The following is a 20,222-nucleotide window of genomic DNA, read 5'->3' as shown; positions in this document are numbered from 1 at the left end:
TCCCTAGAGGAGACAGTGATGAGTTTTATTCAAAGGCAGGGGTGGGCAGGCTGAGGTGCCCATTATAACATCCCCTCCACCCACCTCTCATTGCCCATTTCCCTGGGGATGCAAACACCTTCCACCCAGTTTGAGTGGGAAGGATAAAAAGGATCCACATGAGTCTTCACTTTTGAATCAGCACACCGAACACAAGCCGCAAGAGTCAAGAAGTAATGACGTCTTTATTAAACTTCTCCACGTGACCAGTGGTCTGAGAGGCTCTGGGGGAGCCTGGGTGACTGGCCAGGCCCCTTGAGTCCCACAAGCCTCCTTCATGAAAATGCAGTTTTGGGGAACAAGATGATGCACAAAAGAGGGAAAATATACCTATATAAAGAGTCAAGTTTCCATGTTGATGGTAAACAGAAAAGCTTTGGGGTTATAGCAGAACTCTGGGACAAACAGGGAAAAGAAGACTGAGGAACGGAAGGCAGTGGCCCATACCTCTTAACCAAGGATCCTGGGAACCTTGGCCTTGGAGGGAACCAAAGCCCTTGAAGGTTTGGTTTTCTCCTGTTGCCTAAAGTTCAAGTCTCCTCCCTGAAGGCAGAGTACTGGATATCTGGAGGGAAGGGTTGTGGGTGTGAACAAAAGTTCCAGGTCCTACCAGCAGCTCTTTTTCCAGATGGCTAATGCCACAGCAAAGGCTGGGAAGGAAGAGCCGGGGAAGTCCACTGGAGCAGGGACCCGGGAAGGGTGCTTCCTAGTTCCTAGAAGATGACAGGGTGGACAAAGGGACTGCCTCCATGCTCTGTTATGGCTTGACTGACCCATCCTGTGGAAGGAAAAAGGCAGAAACCTGGTACACAGAAAAGACAGCAGCTGGGGGGACGGCAGCGGGAAGAACAGAGTTAAAACCCTAATCAGTAATTTGCAGCACATCTGTTTTCCAAAGACACTGACATAATCACCCCCGTTCTCATCATGATTCAATAAGCATTATGATTTTTGTCACTTTCCAGGTGAGAGCACACACCCATGAAAAGGTCAGTAAATTTCCCACAATCACACAGAGCTCGGGAGGGGTATCTTTGGACTTGAAACTGATCCCGACCCCCCCACCCGCCAGATCTCCAGTTCATCCACCCCAACCCTTCACCAATCACAGCAGGGAGGGAGGTGATAAACGAGACTAAGAAGTTAGGAAAGATACCCGCAAACCGGGAAAGGGAGGCCGGGAAAGGCCCGGGGTGCACAGGGATGGGCCGGCACATACTTGTCCTCGGAGTCCCAGTGTCTTTCAGGACATTCAAGTGGCTCTCCTCCCTGGGATGGAAGAATAATCCTTCCACAAGAAAGACACAGTGGTAAAGAGAGAAAAGAGTGGAGACATGCTCGGATGAAGCCCAAGGCGAGGGGGAAGGGGCTTGCAAGGGGCTTGGGGACCCATCTCCAACCACCACCCATCTCCAAGGGAGACCGGGAGCACAAAATCCCTTGGACCCCTCCCGCCACAATGTCTACAACCAACCTGCGGTGAGGGACGGGCGCCCAGTTCTCCACATCCTGGGCCTCAGGGGTTTTCCTGAATCCTTATAGCAGTTCTCATCTTCCTGGAAGGGGAGATCCCCATAAGCCCGTTCTCTAAGTAAGTTAGCTTCATGCCATCTTAGAAAAAAATGAGCCAAGTGCCGCTAGAAATTAACGGATCCCAACAGCTTCTTCTGTGGCCGTTAGACACGCCCATCGCCCCGCCTTCTCACCAAGCCTCCTCCAATCAGAGGCCTTCCTCCCTCTCTGCGCCTTCAGCCCGGCTGTGTGTAGGTGGCGGTGCGGGGGAGCGGCTCTGCCCCTGCCAGAACGTTCCACAGTCTCTGAGGAGTGGCTTGTGTGGTAGTCTGCCTGCAGTGCCGGAGACCGGGTTCGATCCCTGGGTCGGGAAAGATTCCCTGGAGGAGGAAATGGCAAGCCACTCCAGTATCCTTGCCTGGAAAATTCCATGGATGGAGGAGCCTGGCAGGCTACCGTCCACAGGGTCGCAAAGAGTCGGACACAACTGGGCAACTTCACTTCAGACCAACTGTTCCAAGGCAGGAGTGTAAGGAGAGAAGCCTGCTGCTGGACTCCGTGGAGTTTGGGGGCTTCTGGGGAACGTCTCCATCTTGGATGAGCCAAGCACTGTGGGAAGGAGGTGGAGGTGTCGGGTGGGGGCGGGCAGAAGGGGAGGTAGGAGAGGGAATGTGAGTCCCCAGAACCTTCAAGGATATAGAAAGGCTACAGTCTGGTGTCTTGAGAGCAGTGGCCCGAGCTTTATAGTTAGCAGACCAGCAAACCACAGTGACCCTAATCCCAGAGTCCTCACCTCTATTTTACCTCAGAGAAAAGCACCATCCAGAAGGCCCTGAGTTTGAGGCCTCGTGAGGGTTAGGGGCAGAGGTGGCGTTCAGACCCGGCTAATGACAACTTCTGACCTCTTCCCACCAACCAAGTCCCTGTCACAATAAAGGAAGCTTTAACCAGTCTTCGCCAGCTTTGGGGACCCAGAGTCTTCTGGGACTAGTTGCCATTATCCCCTGCCTCCTTGTATCACTGCAGCAGGACCTGGGGGGCCCGGGTCCTTACTCAGAGTCATGCTTTCAAGCCAATAGGAGAAGGTTGCCGAGCAGATGAGGATGCCTCTGACTTCTTAGAGAAGAGGCCCGTGTGTTACTATTTGGGGCTTCCCTGGTGGCTCAGACGGTGAAGAATCTTGCTACAATGCAGGAGACCGTTTTTATTGGGCACTTATTTTGAAAGACTCAGTCCTGAAAAGTTAAAAATACATCATTGTATTTGAGCATCTCATATTACTTATTTAAAAATTGAAATAAGGAGTTCTCTAGTAGTTTAGTGGTTAGGATTCCATGCTTTAACTGCAGAAGTCAGGGTTCAGCCCTGGTGGGGGAGCTGAGATCCCATTAAAAAAAAATGAAATAGAATTCACATAACATAAGGCTTATCATTTTAACCATTTTTAAGTGTATAATTCAGTGGCTTTTAGTACATTCACAATACTGTCCAATCATTCCCACTACTTATTGATAATTCCAGAACATTTTTTATACATATCCACCTTCAGGAATTCCACACACATTAAGCAGTTCATCCCCATTCTCACCTCCTGTTAGCCTCTGGCAACCCTGTATCAGCTTTCTACTTTGATGGATTTGGCTATTTGAGACCTTCTATGTAGGTGAAATCACAAGGTATATAACTTTTTGTGTCTGGCTTTTTTTTTATTAATATTAATACTTAGCATAGTATTTTCAAGATTTATCCATGTTGTAGCATGTATCACTACTTCATTCTTTTTAAGGCTAAATAATATTCCCCTGTACAGATATACCATATTACATTTATCTATTTCATGTTAATGGACATTTTGGATTGCTTCCACCTTTTGTTGATGAATAGTTTTGCTATAACATTCGTGTACATGTTTTTTGTTTGAACCTATGTTTTCAGTTCTCTTAGATGTATACCAAGGAGTGGAACTACTGGGTCCTAATTGTTTAACTTTTGAGGAGCTGACATCATGCAGTTGATGTGCCATTTTATAGCCTTACCAGCAATATACAATGGTTCCAGTTTCTCCACAACCTCATTATCACTGTTTATTTTTATTTTAAAAAGTTATAGCCATCTGAGTAGGCATGTAGTGGGCATCTCATTGTGGTTTTGATTTGCATTTCCCTTGCTTTTTGTTTTGTGACTTTTCTGCACTAGTTTTGTAAAGTTTGTATCCTTTGTCATATGTGGTCATTAAAGTCTGTTCTGTTAGATTAATGGTCAGCTAGGGCTTCCCTGGTGGCTCAGATGGTAAAGAATCCACCTGTAATGCAGGAGACCTGGGTTCAATCCCTGGAGGAGGGCCTGGCAACCCACTTCAGTATTCTTGCCTGGAGAATCACCATGGACAGAGGAGCTTGGCGGGCTACAGTCCATGGGGTTGCAAAGAGTCGGACACGACTGAGCGACTGAGCGACTAAGCACACACACAGTGATTCAAGAGAAATTTCCTTATGCCCTTAGAACTAAAAGAAGAAAAAAAAATCTCCCAGTCTTTGCAGATGGACTGTGCGTGTGCATGTGTGTGTGTGTACATGCACTCAACACTCAGCCAAGCAGATTACAATTCGGCCTAAGCCTTCACTCCTTGCTCCTGCAAAGCCTGAAGTAAGCCAGATGTAAGAGCCTAGGGCTTTCTCAGGTCTTTTCTGAGCGTGTGCTCAGCCATGAATGTGTGCATGGACTTCTAGATTCCTAAAAATACGTGACAGCTTTTCAAAATCCTTATTCCCCAAAGCATCTCCTTCCCTAGCCTTTCCTTCCAAGCTTTCAAGTTATTGTTTTCCCCAACTATTATTCCCAGTTTCCAGAAGCAACAACTATACATTTGCTTTTAAATGTTTTGAGCAAATTTTTCCTAGGTAGCTGCTTCAACCCTGGGAATGTTCTTCAGTTCAGTTCAGTTCGGTTGCTCAGTCATGTCCGACTCTTTGTGACCCGGTGAACAGCAACACGCCAGGCCTCCCTGTCCATCACCAATTCCTGGAGTCCACCCAAACCTATGTCCATTGAGTCGGTGGTGCCATCCAACCATCTCATCCTCCGTTGTCCCCTTCTCCTCCTGCCCTCAATCTTTCCCAGCATCAGGGTCTTTTCAAATGAGTCAACTCTTTGCATCAGGTGGCCAAAGTAGTGGAGTTTCAGCTTCAACATCAAGGCCTTCTAATGAACACCCAGGACTGATCTCCTTTAGGATGGACTGGTTGGATCTCCTTGCAGTCAAAGGGACTCTCAAGAGTCTTCTCCAATACCACAGTTCAAAAGCATCGATTCTTCGGTGCTCAGCTTTCTTCACAGTTCAACTCTCACATCCATACATGACCGCTGGAAAAACCATAGCCTTTACTAGATGAACCTTTGTTGGCAAAGTAATGTCTCTGCTTTTTAATATGCTGTCTAGGTTGGTCATAACTTTCCCTCCAAGGAGTAAGCGTCTTTAGGTGAAAATAGGCAAGCCATTTGAGACAGTTCTTCAAAGAGCCACCAGATAGGTTAAAACAAAAACCACATTTGAGAATAAGGTCTGTTCTGCTCCCTCTGATACCAGGTACACACTGGGAATGCCAGCCACTGTCTTCAGGCCACTGCAAGCTGGGAAGCAGAAGATGGTATTGTACCATGGTAAGTTAAAATATCTCAAAGCTCTCTTATCCAGTCTCATCTTTTTTTTTTTTTTTTCTTCATTATTTAAATATTTCCCTGCTTGTGGTAAATTTTGATTTGATTCCAGAGTTCTGAAAAAAGTTGATTCTCAGCAGTTTTTGCCAGTTCATTCATTGCCTTTGTGGAGAACAAACTTTTGGAGTTCCTACTTCTCAGTGTTTATGAATGTCATCTTCCCCGTATCCCTTTGAAGTAAGTGCTTATTAGGAGCTAAGTTCCGAGGAAGTTCAGTAACATGTCAGTGTTATATGAAGGAACACTAAGAGCCAGGATTTGACTTGTCTGACTCTAGAGCCTGTTTTATCCAATTATACATTTATTCTCTAATTTAAGAGTATCTATCTTCCCTCTACGAAATGCTAGGTACAGTTTAGAAATAGGATTTCTTCATTGTACAAAATAGCAAAGATTCCTGTCTCTGAGAACTTATATTTTTATGGAGAGAGATTCATAATATACAAATTATGTATTTGATATTAAAACTAAGTGTTATAGAATAAAAAAATTGGGATGCTTAAGGTACAGAAGGGAATCATTGCTATAGGAGTGGTGTGAATACAATTTTTTAACATGTATCTTGTTTTAGTTGCCAATTTATAGAAAAACCCCCAAGGATAGTACATGAGTTCCTATCTATGCATACTTAGATCTATTCATGGTTAACATTTTGCTGTATTTGCTCTATCATTCTGTCTCTCTCTCTCTCTCTCATTTAGCAATTTCATCATGCCTGTTTACTCCTTTATAATTATTTTTTTCCTAACAATAAGGAAATTCTGTTGTATGAGCTCAGTATTGTTAACAATCAGGAAAGTTACCATCTATACAATACTAGTATTTAATCAACAATTTATATTCTAGTTTCCTCTATTATTCAAGCAGTGTCCTTTACACCAATTATGTTTTCCAGCCCAGGATTCAATTCAACATAACTATTTGCATTTAGTTGTTCCAGTGTCTTCAATTTGAAACAGTTCCCTCTTCTTTTGTGTTTTATTACATGTGGATTGGATTCAGTTAATGTATTCTTGGCAGAAACTCTGCTTAAGTGAATTTTGTCAGTGAAATACATAAGAGGGCCATGATGTTGGCTTGTCCCATTATTGATAGTGCTAATGTTCATCACTTCATTAAAATGTTTTTAAGCCAGATTTAACCATTGTAAAGTTGTTACTTTTTTCTTTTGTAATTAGTAAGTAATTCGTTGGAAGATACCTAGAGATGATGTAAAATATCTTTTCCCTCATGTTGTTTCAATTTTATACTTTGAATATGTAAAGTATCAGCATGATAATTTCAAACCATATACAATGCATAATCAATGAATTTTAATCAATCCCCTACTCTTTCCACCCAATTTATTTGCATATATGTGTAGAAAGGGGCACTTTTTTTTTTTTTTTTTGAGTGTTCATTTTATTTATTTGGCTGCACCAGGTAGGAAATAGCAACCTACTCCAGTATTCTTGCCTGGGGAATCCCATGGACAGAGGAGCCAGGCAAGCTACAGTCCATGGGGTCGAAAAAGTCTCAGACACGACTTAATGACTCGGCAACAAAAACAAGGTCTTAACTGTGGCAGGGAAGTTGTAGCATATGGGATCTAGTTCCCCGGTCAGGGTTCGTTCGAACCTGAGCCCCCTGTGTCAAGAGCACAGGGTCTTAGCCACGAACTACCAAGGAAGTCCCAAGAGGCACATTTTTTAAAACTTTCTATATATCAATAGTTATTTCTTCCTTGTCAATTCTTACTGTATAAATTCATGCTTTTCTATTTTGTTCCAAATTAGATGAATTACTATTTTGTCTCTATTGTTAATTTGCAAAAACACCCTGGGATTATAATTTATTGTTTAGCTTTACTACTGCCCTGTTGTCTGTCTCAGCTATTTATGTATTTAGCTTTATTATTTTCTTTTTCTGGGCTTTTTAGGGGGATTTCATTGTTTTGGTTTTTGAGGTGAAATTTTAATTGTATATTTTTATTCTTCTCTTTTGAGAGATATATGTGTTTATGACTGAATTTCCCTCTTATCTATGCATTAAATATGTCTTAATAGGATATTTAGTGTTTTAATTATTCTTTTATTTTTCCAGAATTCTCTAATTCCTGTTGGCATTTTTGTTATCACCTAAGAATTTTTTAATAGATTGTTTTTCAATTCCAGTCAGAAGGACATCTTACAAATATTTTTCCATCTGAAAGTCTTTTCTTAGCAGTTTTATTGAGGTATAATTGACACAGAAGAAATTGCATATATTTAAGTACAACTTGATAAGTTCTGACAATTATAAACACCAGTGAAATCATCACCATTACAATCAAGTTAGTGAACAATTAAACTCAAGTTTGTTTGTATCCCTTCATAATTTCTCTCACCCCTCTTTCCTTCAAGCAAACACTGACCTGCTATGTCACTGTAGATTACTTGGCATTCATAGAATTTTATATAAATGGAATCATAAAGGATGCAGTCTTTTATTGTCTGGCTTTTTTGACTCAGAATAATTATTCTGATATTCATCCATGTTTTAGTGTTCATTTCTTCCTATTGAAGAACAGAATCAAATTGGAAATATGTACAGAAATTTGTTTATCTATCAATATTTATCAGCTGATGATGAACACTTGTGTTGTTTCCAGTTTAGTTAAAACAAATAAAGCTGCTATGAACATTAGTGTAAAATTTGTAAGGACATATGCTTTCATTCTCTTGGATAAACACCTAGGAGTAGAATGACTGGATCATATGATGTGTCTATGTTGTAAAAATTGCCAAGTTATTTTCCAAATAGACTGTGGTTTTTATGTTCCCTAGAGAGTATATGCGGAGAAGGCAATGGCACCCCACTCCAGTACTCTTGCCTGGAGAATCCCATGGACAGAGGAGCCTGGTGGGCTGCAGTTCATGAGGTCGCTAAGAGTCAGACACGACTGATCGACTTCACTTTCACTTTTCACTTTCATGCACTGGAGAAGGAAATGGCAACCCACTTCAGTGTTCTTGCCTGAAGAATCCCAGGGACGGGGAGCCTGGTGGGCTGCCGTCTATGGGGTTGCACAGAGTCGGACACGACTGAAGTGACTTAGCAGCAGCAGCAGCAGAGAGTATATGAGAGTTTCAGTTCCTCCACATTCTCACCAACACTTAGCACAGTTGTTTTTTTTTTTTTAATTTTAGCCATTATATAATGTGTGTAGTAGTATCTTGTTTTGGGTTTAATTTGCATTTCTTTAGTGACTGCTTATGGTGAGTATCTTTTAAGGTGCTTTTTTTACCATCCGTGTATCTTCTTTGGTGGAGTGTCTGTTCAAGTTATTTGTCCATTTTCTTATAGATTTGTATGGTTTAAGTTTTGAGAGATTTATATATTCTTTGTCAGGAATAGAACTCACAAGTAATTTATCCTCGTGTGTAGCTCGTCTTTTCATTCTCTTAGGAATATAAGAAAGAACAGATGTTTTTAATTCTCATGAAGTACACTTTATAAATTTGTTCTCTTATGGGTCATGGTTTTGACATCATATGTGAAAAATCTTTTTCTCACCAAAGGTTGCAAATGCTTTCTCCTATGTTTTCTTTAGAAGCATTTTGCTTTTAGATTTCACATTCAGTTATACAACCTATTTTTAAGTTAACTCTCATCTATGATGCAAGGTATGGACAGAAAATTATTGTTTTTTGCATATGGATATCCTATTGTTCCAAGACCATTTGTTGAAAAGGCTATTCCTTCTCCACTTAATTGTTGTTTAAGTGCACCTTTGTCAAAAGTAATTTGTTCACATATATATGGGCTTATCACTAGACTTTCTATTCTGTTCCACTGACTTATTTGCCTATTCTTATACCAGTGCTGGGCTTCCCAGGTAGCTCAGTGGGTAAAGAATCTGCCTGCAACACAGAAGATCCAGGTTCGATCCCTGGTTTGGGAAGATCCCCTGGAGGAGGACATGGCAACCCACTCCAGTATTCTTGCCTGGAGAATCCCATGGACAGAGGAGCCTGGTGGGCTATAGTCCATAGCGTCACAAAGAGTAGGACGCAACTAAAGCGACTGAGCATACAAGCATGCATAACAATGCTACATTGTCTTCAACTTTATAATAAGTCTTGAAATCAGGTAGCATTAATCTACCAACTTTATCCCTCTTTTCTTGACTGTTCTGGGTTCTTTAGTTCCCATGTGATATAGAAAATCAGCCTGTGAATTCTTACCAAAAAAACCCCCAAAACACTCTGTTGACATTTGGATTGGAATTGCTTTGAGTCTAATGGTAAATTTGGGAATTCACATTTTAACAATATTGAGTCTTCTAAATTATTAACATAACATATCTCTTCATTTACTCATGTCTGTTTTAATTTGCCTCAGCAGTGATTTATAGGCTTCAGTGTACAGGTCTTGGTCATCTTTTGTCAGACTTATTTCTAAGTATTTCACATTTTGAATACTATTGTAAATGGTATTGATTCAATTTCAATTTTTTATTGTTCGTTACTAATATATAGAAATAAAATTGATTTTTTCCTACTTCCTTGGGTCATACAAACTTGCTAAACTCACTTATCCTAGTAACTGTTTTTGTGGATTCCAGAATTTCTACATAGAAAATAATGTAGAAATCTTCTACAAATACAGACAGTTTTATTTCTTCCTTTATAATCTGGATGCTTTTTTTTTCTCCTTTGCCTTATTGCTCTGGCTAGAACCTTCAAGAAGAAAGATAACCTGAGCTATTTTAAAATTTTAACTTCTAACTAGAAACCTTCAAATAAAAATCCCTCATCCCAGGTAGCTTCACTGGTGAATCTTATTGACACTCAGGAAGGAAATAATAACAATTCAACAGCAACTTTTCCAGAACATTAGAAAGAAGGGAGTATTACCCAACTTATTTTATGAGGCCAGTATAACCTTGATAAAAAATAAGCAAGGACATTATAAGAGAGCAAAGCTAAAGACTAATATCTGTTGGGTTTCCCTGGTCATCCAGTGGTTAAGATTCTGTGCTTCCAATTCAGAGGGCACAGGTTCAATCTCTGATTAGGAAAGATCGCACATGTTGCATGGTGCAGCCAAAAAGTAAGGGAAAATAAAAGACTAATATCTGTCATAAAGACAGATGCAAAAATTATTACTAATAAAATTTTAAATCAAATTCAACAAAATATTAAAAAGATAATGTGTTATGACCAAGTGGGATTTATCCCAGGAATTCAAGTCTGGTTTAACATTTTTTTAAAAATCAATATAATTTACCATATTAAGAAACTAAAGGGTAAAAGTTATATGATCATCTCTGTGGATTCAGGAAATCACTTGAAAAAAGTTAAACATCCATTCCTGATAAAAACTCTAAGCAAAGTAAGAAGAGAAGACGACTTCCATAACCTGATAAAGAATATCATTGGAAAACCTACAAACATAATCACACTTAAAAGTGAAAAACTAAATGCTTTCCCATGAAAAGAAGGAAAGAAGATAAGGAAGTTGGTCTTATCATTTCTCATTCCTTTACCTTAACTTCTTTGTGTCTTTGTATTTAAAGTGAGTTTTGTGTAGGCAGCAATACTGGGGATTGCTTTTTTATCCATTTTAACCATCTCTGCCTCTTTATTATTTACACATAATGTGGTTATTGATATAGTTAGGTTTAAGTACATCATCTTGCAATCTGTTCTGTATTTTCCCCATATCCTTTACTTTTACTTTCTTCTTTCCTTGCTTTCTTTTTAATTATTTGAATTTTTACTCCCATTTTTCTATCCTTCAGTGGCATGTGGTTTATAGTTCTTTGTTTTGCTATTTTAGTGGTTGCTTTAGGATTTATAGTATGCATCATTAACTCATCACAACCTATCTTCAAATGGTTTTATATTACATCATATATATTATAAACCTCTCAATAGCATATTTCCATTTATCTCCTTGAAGCCTTTATGATATCTCTGTCAGAGAGTTCACTTTTACATATATTATAAACTCTACACTACAGTGTTTTTTCTTAAATCTGATTATCTTTCAAAGGGATTTAAATAATAAGCAAAAAATCATATTATTTATCCATATAGCAACCATTTTCAGGGTTCTTCAATTTTTTGTGTAATTTGTATTTCCGTCTGATATTCTTTTCTTCTGCCTGAAGGACTTCTTTTAGCAAATCTTGCAGTGTGGCCCTGGAGGGCATGAATTCTTCATTTGCATTAGTTTTCAAAAGATACTTTGACTGGGTATTGAATTCTAGGTTGACGTTTAACTTCTTTCAGTATTTTGAAGATGCTCCTTCAAGTCTTGCTTGTATTGTTTTTGACGTCTATCTGGTTGTTTTTAAAGTTTTCTCTTTACCATTGGTTCTGAGTAAATTTATTATGATTTGACTTAGTCTTGTTTCTTTGTGTTTCTTGTGCTTGGGGTTTGTTGACCTTCTTGAATCTGTGGATTAGTATTTTTAATCACATTTTTAATATTTTAAGCCAGTATTTTTTTCAGATTTTTTTGGTCTCTCTCTGTCCTGTCCTCTGGGGACTCCAATCATAGGTATAATAGGCAGAATGAAGTTGTCCTACAGCTCACTGATGCTCTTTTCATTTTTTTTTTTATTATGATTTTGCTGAGTGTTTTGTTTTAGGTTGTTTCTATTGCTGTGTCTTAAAAACATTTACTAATCTCTAATGTCTATTCTGTATTAATCCCATCCATTGTATTTGTTAATTCTAACATTTGCTGCCAATTCTGGTTGGTTTTAATTGATTTTTTCTCCTCATTATGTGTTATATTTTCCTGCTTCTTTGTACATCAGGTAATTTTTGTTAGATGCTAGACATTAGGAATTTTAATTTATTGTGTTTTGGATATTTCTGTATTTCTATAAATATTCCTGAGCTTTGTTCTGGGTTTCAGTTAAGTTACTTGGAAAAAGTTCAATCCTTTCAGGTCTTAGTTTAAAGATTTGTCAGATAGAGCCATTGCAGTGTTTAGTCTGGGGCTAATTATTCCCCACCTTTGAGGCAAGATCCTTCTGAGTACTCTGTATAATTTACATGAAATTATATTATGGGGTTTCCCAGTTCAGCTAGCTAGACCAGACACTACTCTTCGTTCTTTGAGAATATCTTGCAATGTTTCTTTTTATCCTTTTAGGAGGCTTTGGGCAGTGCTTTTAGTTTGATTGTGTCAGCCTCCAACCTCTCGCTGGCAAATTCATATGTTGAAATTCTAGCCCCCAGAGGTGATGGCATTAGTGGGTGGGGCATTTGGGAGGTGCCTAAGTCCTGAGGATGGAATTCTCCTGAAGGAAATTACTGTCTTATAAGAGAGGTTCTAGAGAGCTTCCTTGGAGAAGGCAATGGCACCCCACTCCAGTACTCTTGCCTGGAAAATCCCGTGGATGGAGGAGCCTGTTAGGCTGCAGTCCATGGGGGCGCTGTGAATTGGACACTACTGAGCAACTTCACTTTCACACATTGGAGAAGGAAATGGCAACCTACTCCAGTGTTCTTGCCTTGAGAATCCCAGGGACGGGTGAGCCTGATGGGCTGCCGTCTATGGGGTCGCCCACGGTCGGACACAACTGAAGTGACTTAGCAGCAGCAGCAGCAGAGAGCTTCCTAGTACCTCCCACCGTGTGAGGATACAGTGAGATGTCTGAGACCTGAAGAGAGCTTCCACCAGACTATCCTGGTACCCAGATCTCAGACTTCCAGCCTCCAGAATTATGAGAAATAAACTCCTGTTACTTGCAAGCTTCCCAGTCTTTGGCATTTTGCTACAGCAGTCTAACTAGACTAAGGTAGCTTCCTCACATGTATGGGGTGATCAGCATTCTGTTGAATATTTGAGCGGAACTCTCATCAATTGTTCTCTCTCTGGTAGCCTGTCCTATGAACTCTGGCAACCTTGATCTCCTCAAACTCTAAATTTCTCAAATCAGGAAGTCCACTTGGCTCTGCCTGGCTTCCACATTCCTGTGCTGTGGCCTGGAAACTCTCTCCAGGCACCAAACTGATGGAATTGTAGAACTCATCTCATTTAAATGTTTCCCAGCTCTTTGGGATCACTGTTCTTCATAGTCTGATGTCTGGTATCTTGAAAACCATTGTTTCATATAGTATTTTGTTCACATATTTTTGCTGTTGCTTTAGGTGGGAGAGTAAAGTCAGTCCCCTTTTCTCCATCTTTGGAAGGGCATTTAATTTTTTATTTTTTCTTTTCATTTCTACTTTTACTACATTGTGATCAGAGAATTCTGTTTGTAATATGCCTACTATGGAACCTACTTATGTTTCTTTTGTGATATAATATATGATCAATTTCACTGAATGTTTCCTGTCTGTGTGAGAATAAAGGATATTTTTTATTAAAGGGTGCAGCATTTAATACATATTTATGATATCTAATTTATGATTCATGTTAAAGTCTTCCCTATTCATACTTATTTTTTGTTCATGTGCCCCTCTCATCCTGAGTGGTGTGTAATGCTCTCTTATCAGTATTATTTCTATTTCTCTTTATATTGCTCTAATTTCTATTTTACAAAAAGATGGGTTTTTTGGTTCTTTTTTTTTGTAATCTTGGGCTTCCCTTGTGACTCAGCTGGTAAAGAATCCACCTGCAATGCGGGAGACCTGAGTTTGATCCCTGGGTTGGGAAGATCCCTTGGAGAAGTGAAAGGCTACCCACTCCAGTATTCTGGCCTAGAAAATTCCATGGATTATGTAGTCCATGGGGTCGAAAAGAGACACAACTGAGTGACTTTCACTTCACTTTTGGTAATCTGGTACATAGTTTGTATTTTATTGTATTTTAGATTGTAACTTTTTACCGTATAATGTTTTTATTTGTCTTGTTTGATGTTTTTGGCCTAAATTCTGCATTACCTAATATTAGGCTTGCTGCCCTTGGTCTAGAGTTATTCTAATTAGCTGGCATAAGTTTTCCCATCCTCTTTCATTGTTTTAGCCTTTGAATCACTTTGTTTTAAATGTTTCCCTTATATATGGAAGACACCAAAGTTTTCCTTTGTAAGATATTTTGAAAATCTGTTTCTTTTACTAAACACTAGAACAAACAGTTTCACAATTTGTATGGAAATACAAAAAAGCCTCGAATAGCCAAAGCAATCTTGAGAAAGAAGAATGGAACTGGAGGAATCAAGCTGCCTGACTTCAGACTCTACTACAAAGCCACAGTCATCAAGACAGTATGGTACTGGCACAAAGACAGAAATATAGATCAATGGAACAAAATAGAAAGCCCAGAGATAAATCCACACACCTATGGACACCTTATCTTTGACAAAGGAAGCAAGAATATACAATGGAGAAAAGACAATCTCTTAAACAAGTTAATCTTCTTTACATTTCTGATATGACTAATATATTGGGTGTAAATTCTTTACAACATTTTGTATTATAATTAATCTACGTTAATCTATGTTATGTTATGCTTACTTTGTTTCTTTCTCTGTATGCCTTATTTGTTCTTGAAAAAGTTGCTTTGACATTTATAAAAGTGTACATTTTGCCCTGATAGTTACCTTTGCATTGATATCTTTTAAAATATCCTCATTCTCCTTACTTATGGAGCTAAAAATTAAAGTAAGATAAATCCTTACTTAACCTTTTACTATCTGGATGTTGTTATTCAGTTGCTAAATTGTGTCTTGACTCTTTGCAACTCCATGAACTGCAGCACACCAGGCTTCCCTGTCCTTCGCTATCTCCCAGAGTTTGGTCAAACTCTTGTCCATTGAGTCAGTGATGCCATCCAATTATCTCATCCTCCATTGTCCCCTTCTCCTCTTGCCTTCAGTTTTTCCCAGCATCAGAGTCTTTTCCAACGAGTCTGCTCTTCACATCAGGTGGCTAAAGTATTGGAGCTTCAGCTTCAACATCAGTTCTTTCAATGAATATTCAAGGTTGATTTCCTTTAGGATTGATTAGCTTAATCTCCTTGCAGTCCAAGGGACTCTCAAGAGTCGTCTCCAACACCACAATTTGAAAGCATCAATTCTTCCATGCTCAGCCTTCTTAATGGTCCAGCTCTCACATTCATACATGACTACTGGAAAAACCATAACTTTGACTCTACAGACCTTTGTCAGCAAAGTGATGTCTCTGCTTTTTAATACACTGTCTAGGTTTGTCATAGTTTTTCATCCAAGGAGCAAGCGCCTTTTAATTTTGTGGCTGTCATCACTATCCATGGTGATTTTGGAGCCCAAGAAAATAAAATCTGTCACTGTTTTCAAATTTTCTCCATCTATTTGTCACGAAGCTATGGGACCAGATGTCATGATCTTCATTTTTTGAATGTTGACTTTTGAGCCAGCTTTTTCACTCTATCTGGATATGGATAGTCAATATTTTTCACTACTATCTGGATAGTCAATTCAGAATGGTATCATTTGATTTCTAACTGTTCCCTATGCAACAATGATTTTACCCTACTTTACTTTGTCTTCCTTCTTAGCTCAAATTTTAAGTTGCATTTTTCTACTTTATCAGAACATGTGACATTTACAAAGTATTTTCCACCTTTGTTCATAATCCTTGTATAAATTGTAGATCAACATGCTTTAAATACACTTTAAATATACTACACCCTCCATCATTCTTTTGCCAAAAATTTCCCTCGGTTATCTCTTGATTAGATAGAGTTCATCCTCTAACAGGTCATCCAAGAAGGACTTAATCCAAGAAGGACTTAGGTGCACAGATTCTTTCACTCTTTGCATATATAATTTACTTTTCTATAGCCTTGATAATTGAATGATGCCTTTGTTGTGTATAAAGTCCTTGGCTCACAATTTGTTTCCTTTCTTTGTTACTTTAGAATAATGTTCCATTCTTGCCTTGCTTTGCAGGTAGCTCTTAGATATACTGATGCCAATCTAATTTTTTCATATTCTTGTAGGTATTATGCGTATTGTGCCTGGAGTCCTTGGGTATGGTTTCTTTGTCTTTAAAATCTAATCATTTTTTAGGCTATGTTTCTAAGTTGATCATTCTCAGTCAATTTTCTCAGGCATATGGTTGACTCAAAGAAATATAGGCATTCTTTTATTTGTATAAAGGATTCTTGAATTTTGTTTTAAAAATATTAGCTCTTTTCTATTATTCTCTCCAAATTTCAGGGTCACCAGTGTTCTTGATCATGAGAGAAGGGGTGGATATAGCAGAAAAGTGGAGGGACTGGATTTAGATAGGAACACGGATGGTCCATTTATGTTACAGGAAGGAAAACAGAGGGTGTGGACATGGATGTTGACAGTTGGTAACTAAAGAAGTGCTCTTCTTCTTTTCTTTCTTGGCCATGCCCCCGCAACATGTGGGATCTTAGTTCTTTCCCCAGGGATGGAATCCAGGCCCTTGGCAGCGAAAGCATGGAGTCCTGACCCCTGGACCGCCAGGAAACTCCCAGAAGGTTCTCTTATAATGGCTTTGGCATTCTCATTGATGAGAAGCAAGATCTAAGCTAACTCTCTAACTCCCTCACTTTAAAAAGGGTAGGGGAAGAGTGCATTTGCCAAATTTAAATTTGTGTCCTGAGTGGAAAATCATTTACCAAAATCTGTGAATGATATTCTAGAAGGAGCTCGGAGAACAATCAGCCCCTGGCCCTTCTACCTAGTAGAACAAGCAGAGCTACTTCCTTCAGGGATTTGTTCACATCCAGAGGGACTGATCAATGGCATTGATGGCGGATTTGAACTAAGGAAGAAGTCAAACAGTCCGGAGGACTGACCGCAGGAGGTGGTGGAGCCCTGCCTGTATTGCTTTAGGAACAGTGAGAGAAAGCACGAACTTTGAGTGAGTATAAGAAAGAACTTCGAGAGCGCCCGCGGTGTCCATGGAGAGAGGTTGAGATGGCCGACCTCCAGCCCTAGACACCGGGGCGGCCGGACGGTGAGGATGTCGGCTTCGTTAGTCCAGGCCACTGTCCGGGCTGTGAGCAAGAGGAAGCTGCTGTCCACCCAGGCCGCCCTCACCCTGACACCTTCAGCGGTAAACAAGATAAAACAACTTCTTAAAGATAAGCCTGAACATGTTGGTGTGAAAGTTGGTGTCTGAACCAGGGGTTGTAACGACCTTTCCTACACTTTAGAGTATACAAAGACAAAAGGAGACTCTGATGAAGAAGTTATTCAAGATGGAGTCAGAGTGTTCATCGAGAAGAAAGCACAGCTAACACTGTTAGGAACAGAAATGGACTATGTTGAAGACAAATTATCCAGTGAGTTTGTGTTCAGTAATCCAAACATCAAAGGAACATGTGGCTGTGGAGAAAGCTTTAACATTTGACTGCTCAGGACTGCTCGGGCTGCAGGCCCCAGGAGAGCTGTGGAAGCTCTAGGGCTTATTGAGGAAATCATGCGACTGTCACATGCTTAAGGTGTGTAATGTATGACTGCCTTCCAAGGAAAATAAAGTGATGCATTTGAAAATGAAAAAAAAAAAAAAAGAACTTCAAGGACCAGGTGAGGTTGTTGTGTGAAGTGGTGAATCCTCTTTCCCCGGAAGGGGAATGTGCATTAAATATCATGATGTCAGAGATGTCGGGTTAGAGATTCCTGAGTCAGCAGAGGGATGATTAGATGGTCTCCATTGTAACTCCAAGTTGACCATTCATTTTCTCTGTCTATCCAAATGCTCACTGTAAACAGCTCTTGTCCACTTTATCTTCAACATATTTTCAGAACCCAACCATTTCTAACTTCTTCCATCTGAATTGCCTTGGACCAGTCCATGGTTTTCTCCCTCCTGAATTATTTTGTAGCCTTTTAGATGATTCCCCTGCTTTCCTCTTGGCCCCCCACTCTCTTACCTCAATCTATTCTCAAAACAACAGTTAGCTGATCTTTTTAAATCATGTCAGGCAGTGTCACTCCTCTGTATCAAACTCCCTGCTCCCCAAAGTCCTAACAGTGGCGTACATGATCACATGTGATCTGTTCCCCCTCACCCCCACCCTGCCAACCTCTCACCTCATCCTCAACAGTGCCCCCCCGCTTGCCTTGTGTTTCCCACTTACCCAGGTGCCTTGGCTGTTCCTCAGACCTGCCAGTCTTGCTCTCTCCACCTTCAAAGGACCCTGGCAATTTCTCCTTCCTGAAATACTTCTGCCTCAGATATTTAGAGAGCTCACTTTTTTCTTCTTTCTCCTTAGATTTTATTACCTATTCACAGAGACTCTGCCTGTGCACCCTTTATAAAAAAGCACTTCCATCCTTTTACTTTTTTTTTTAACTTTTCACAGTAGTACTTATCTCCTATGTATGATACATTTAATTATTTGTTTATACTCTGACTGCCTTGCCTGACAATGGCTTTGTCTGTTTCTTCACTGCTGAATTCTCGGTGTCTAGAAGGGGCCCTGCACAGAACTGGTGCTCGAGAAATATTTGTGAGAGGGATGAATAAGAGAATAGGTGTGATGGGGAGGCAGGACAATGTGACAATCAGCCAGGACTTGTCTCCTTCCTCCTGGAGGGAGGAGAGGGACCAAGGGTTGTATAACTTGATGGGGCTTTGAAAGCTGCTGTGTTCCAGTTTCAGGAGAGATGCAGTGAACACATGGCAGCCCCTTTCTCTCACTGACTCCAACACCTGAGCAGAGTGTACCATACAGTCTCTGAAAAGTAAGTCTCTGACCATTAAGTACCAGCAAGCGGCTTGGGAGGTGGGCGGAACCATATTCCAGGAACCACCAAACTAAGAATGAGGGAGAAATTGAGCCTATTTGTTCCTCAGGCCTCCCCTGAGCAGAACTCAGCACAGCCTGAAACCTAGAAGTGAGCGCTTAGTACGAAGAGAGAGATGCAGAAGAGACCCCCTGCTTCTGGTTAGAGCAATGCAATAGGGGATTCCTAAAGCTCAGAACGTGGGGAGGGACTCCTGATTTTTCCTTTCTTTTCCCTCCACTCTCTTGTCCCAGGCACCAGGGAGTCTGTGGCCAGAGTGGGTGTGGCAGGCAATATATGTGTTGATACCATGTGTCAACATGCAGGCAAGGGCCAGGCCTCTGAGGAAGGGGAGCCTGTGCTCTGTCCTGGTTTGGAGGCTGTATCCCCCACATTGGGCACCTGAGGGCCCCTGATATCTACCACTCTTACCTCAGTTTTTAACCTGGATCAGTGGCTATGGGGGAGCACATGCTCTCAGAGACACAGCAGCTGTCACATCTGGGACAAGTTAAGAGGCCTGACTCCAGACTCACCTGTAAATAAATATTCTGTAGCTGGGCTCTACCCATCATCCCACTCAGGTCTTGACCTCCAAAGAGCTGAGCCCAGCCCGTTGGACCAAAGTGCAGAGAGAGAGACAATGAGTCACTGGCCTTTTAAAACTCTCATTATCCCTGGGTCAGCTGTGACTCCTGGGTATGGGGAGTGGGTCTGAGCTAGAGATCAGGGAAAGGGGAGCAGAGAGGAGTTCCAAGATCTGGTCTTCTGGAATATTCCAGAGGACATGTGGATGGACCAAGCCATGGCATCTGTGATGAAAGATGGAGGCCCAGGAGGTGGGGCCACTGCTAGCCATCCTTGACAGTTCTGAGGTTCCATGAAAAGGAAAGTTCTTAGCAATGCAGAAAGGGTTTTCTGGGTAGGGAGGGGGAAAGCTTGTGTTTGTGCAGGTGCTCTGCCAGTTAATCTTCACTAAGCCTGTGTCGTGGGGTAGGATACCCATGTTGCAGATGAGCAAACTGAGGCACAGCATGGTTAAACAAACCTTTGTGTCCAAGGCCACAGTCCTGGTAAGTGACAGGCATAGGAAGCCCTCAATAAACACAGTTGCCTGTGTTGGAATTCACAAAAATTCCTTAATTCCTAAAGCCCTAACACCTGGGTGGTAAACTTTAAGAAGGCAGAGGCCAGCAGTGCACAGAAGGCTGGAAGTCAGAACACTTCACATTGACTTGTTGAATGGGCTTCCCGGGTGGTGCTATTGGTAAAAAACCTGCCT

The 20,222-nt window shown here is 40.6% G+C and overlaps 1 long non-coding RNA gene and 1 pseudogene across 1 annotated transcript; one reads left to right on the top strand and one right to left on the bottom strand.

The window, feature by feature from the left end:
• Window positions 1-205: 205 nt before the first annotated feature.
• LOC122697045 lies at window positions 206-1,641 on the bottom strand. Its single transcript, XR_006341985.1, has 3 exons — window positions 1,514-1,641; window positions 1,259-1,327; window positions 206-817 (listed from the first exon to the last, which is right to left on the bottom strand). It is a non-coding gene; the product is annotated as an uncharacterized LOC122697045 (long non-coding RNA).
• Window positions 1,642-17,129: 15,488 nt separating this feature from the next.
• Window positions 17,130-17,600, top strand: LOC122697737 (annotated as a pseudogene).
• Window positions 17,601-20,222: the final 2,622 nt, after the last annotated feature.

Source organism: Cervus elaphus, chromosome 7 (genome assembly GCF_910594005.1).
Source record: "Cervus elaphus chromosome 7, mCerEla1.1, whole genome shotgun sequence".
Taxonomy (NCBI): domain Eukaryota; kingdom Metazoa; phylum Chordata; class Mammalia; order Artiodactyla; family Cervidae; genus Cervus; species Cervus elaphus.
Note: the sequence above shows the minus strand (reverse complement) of the source record. Positions and strands in the feature narration are given on the sequence as shown.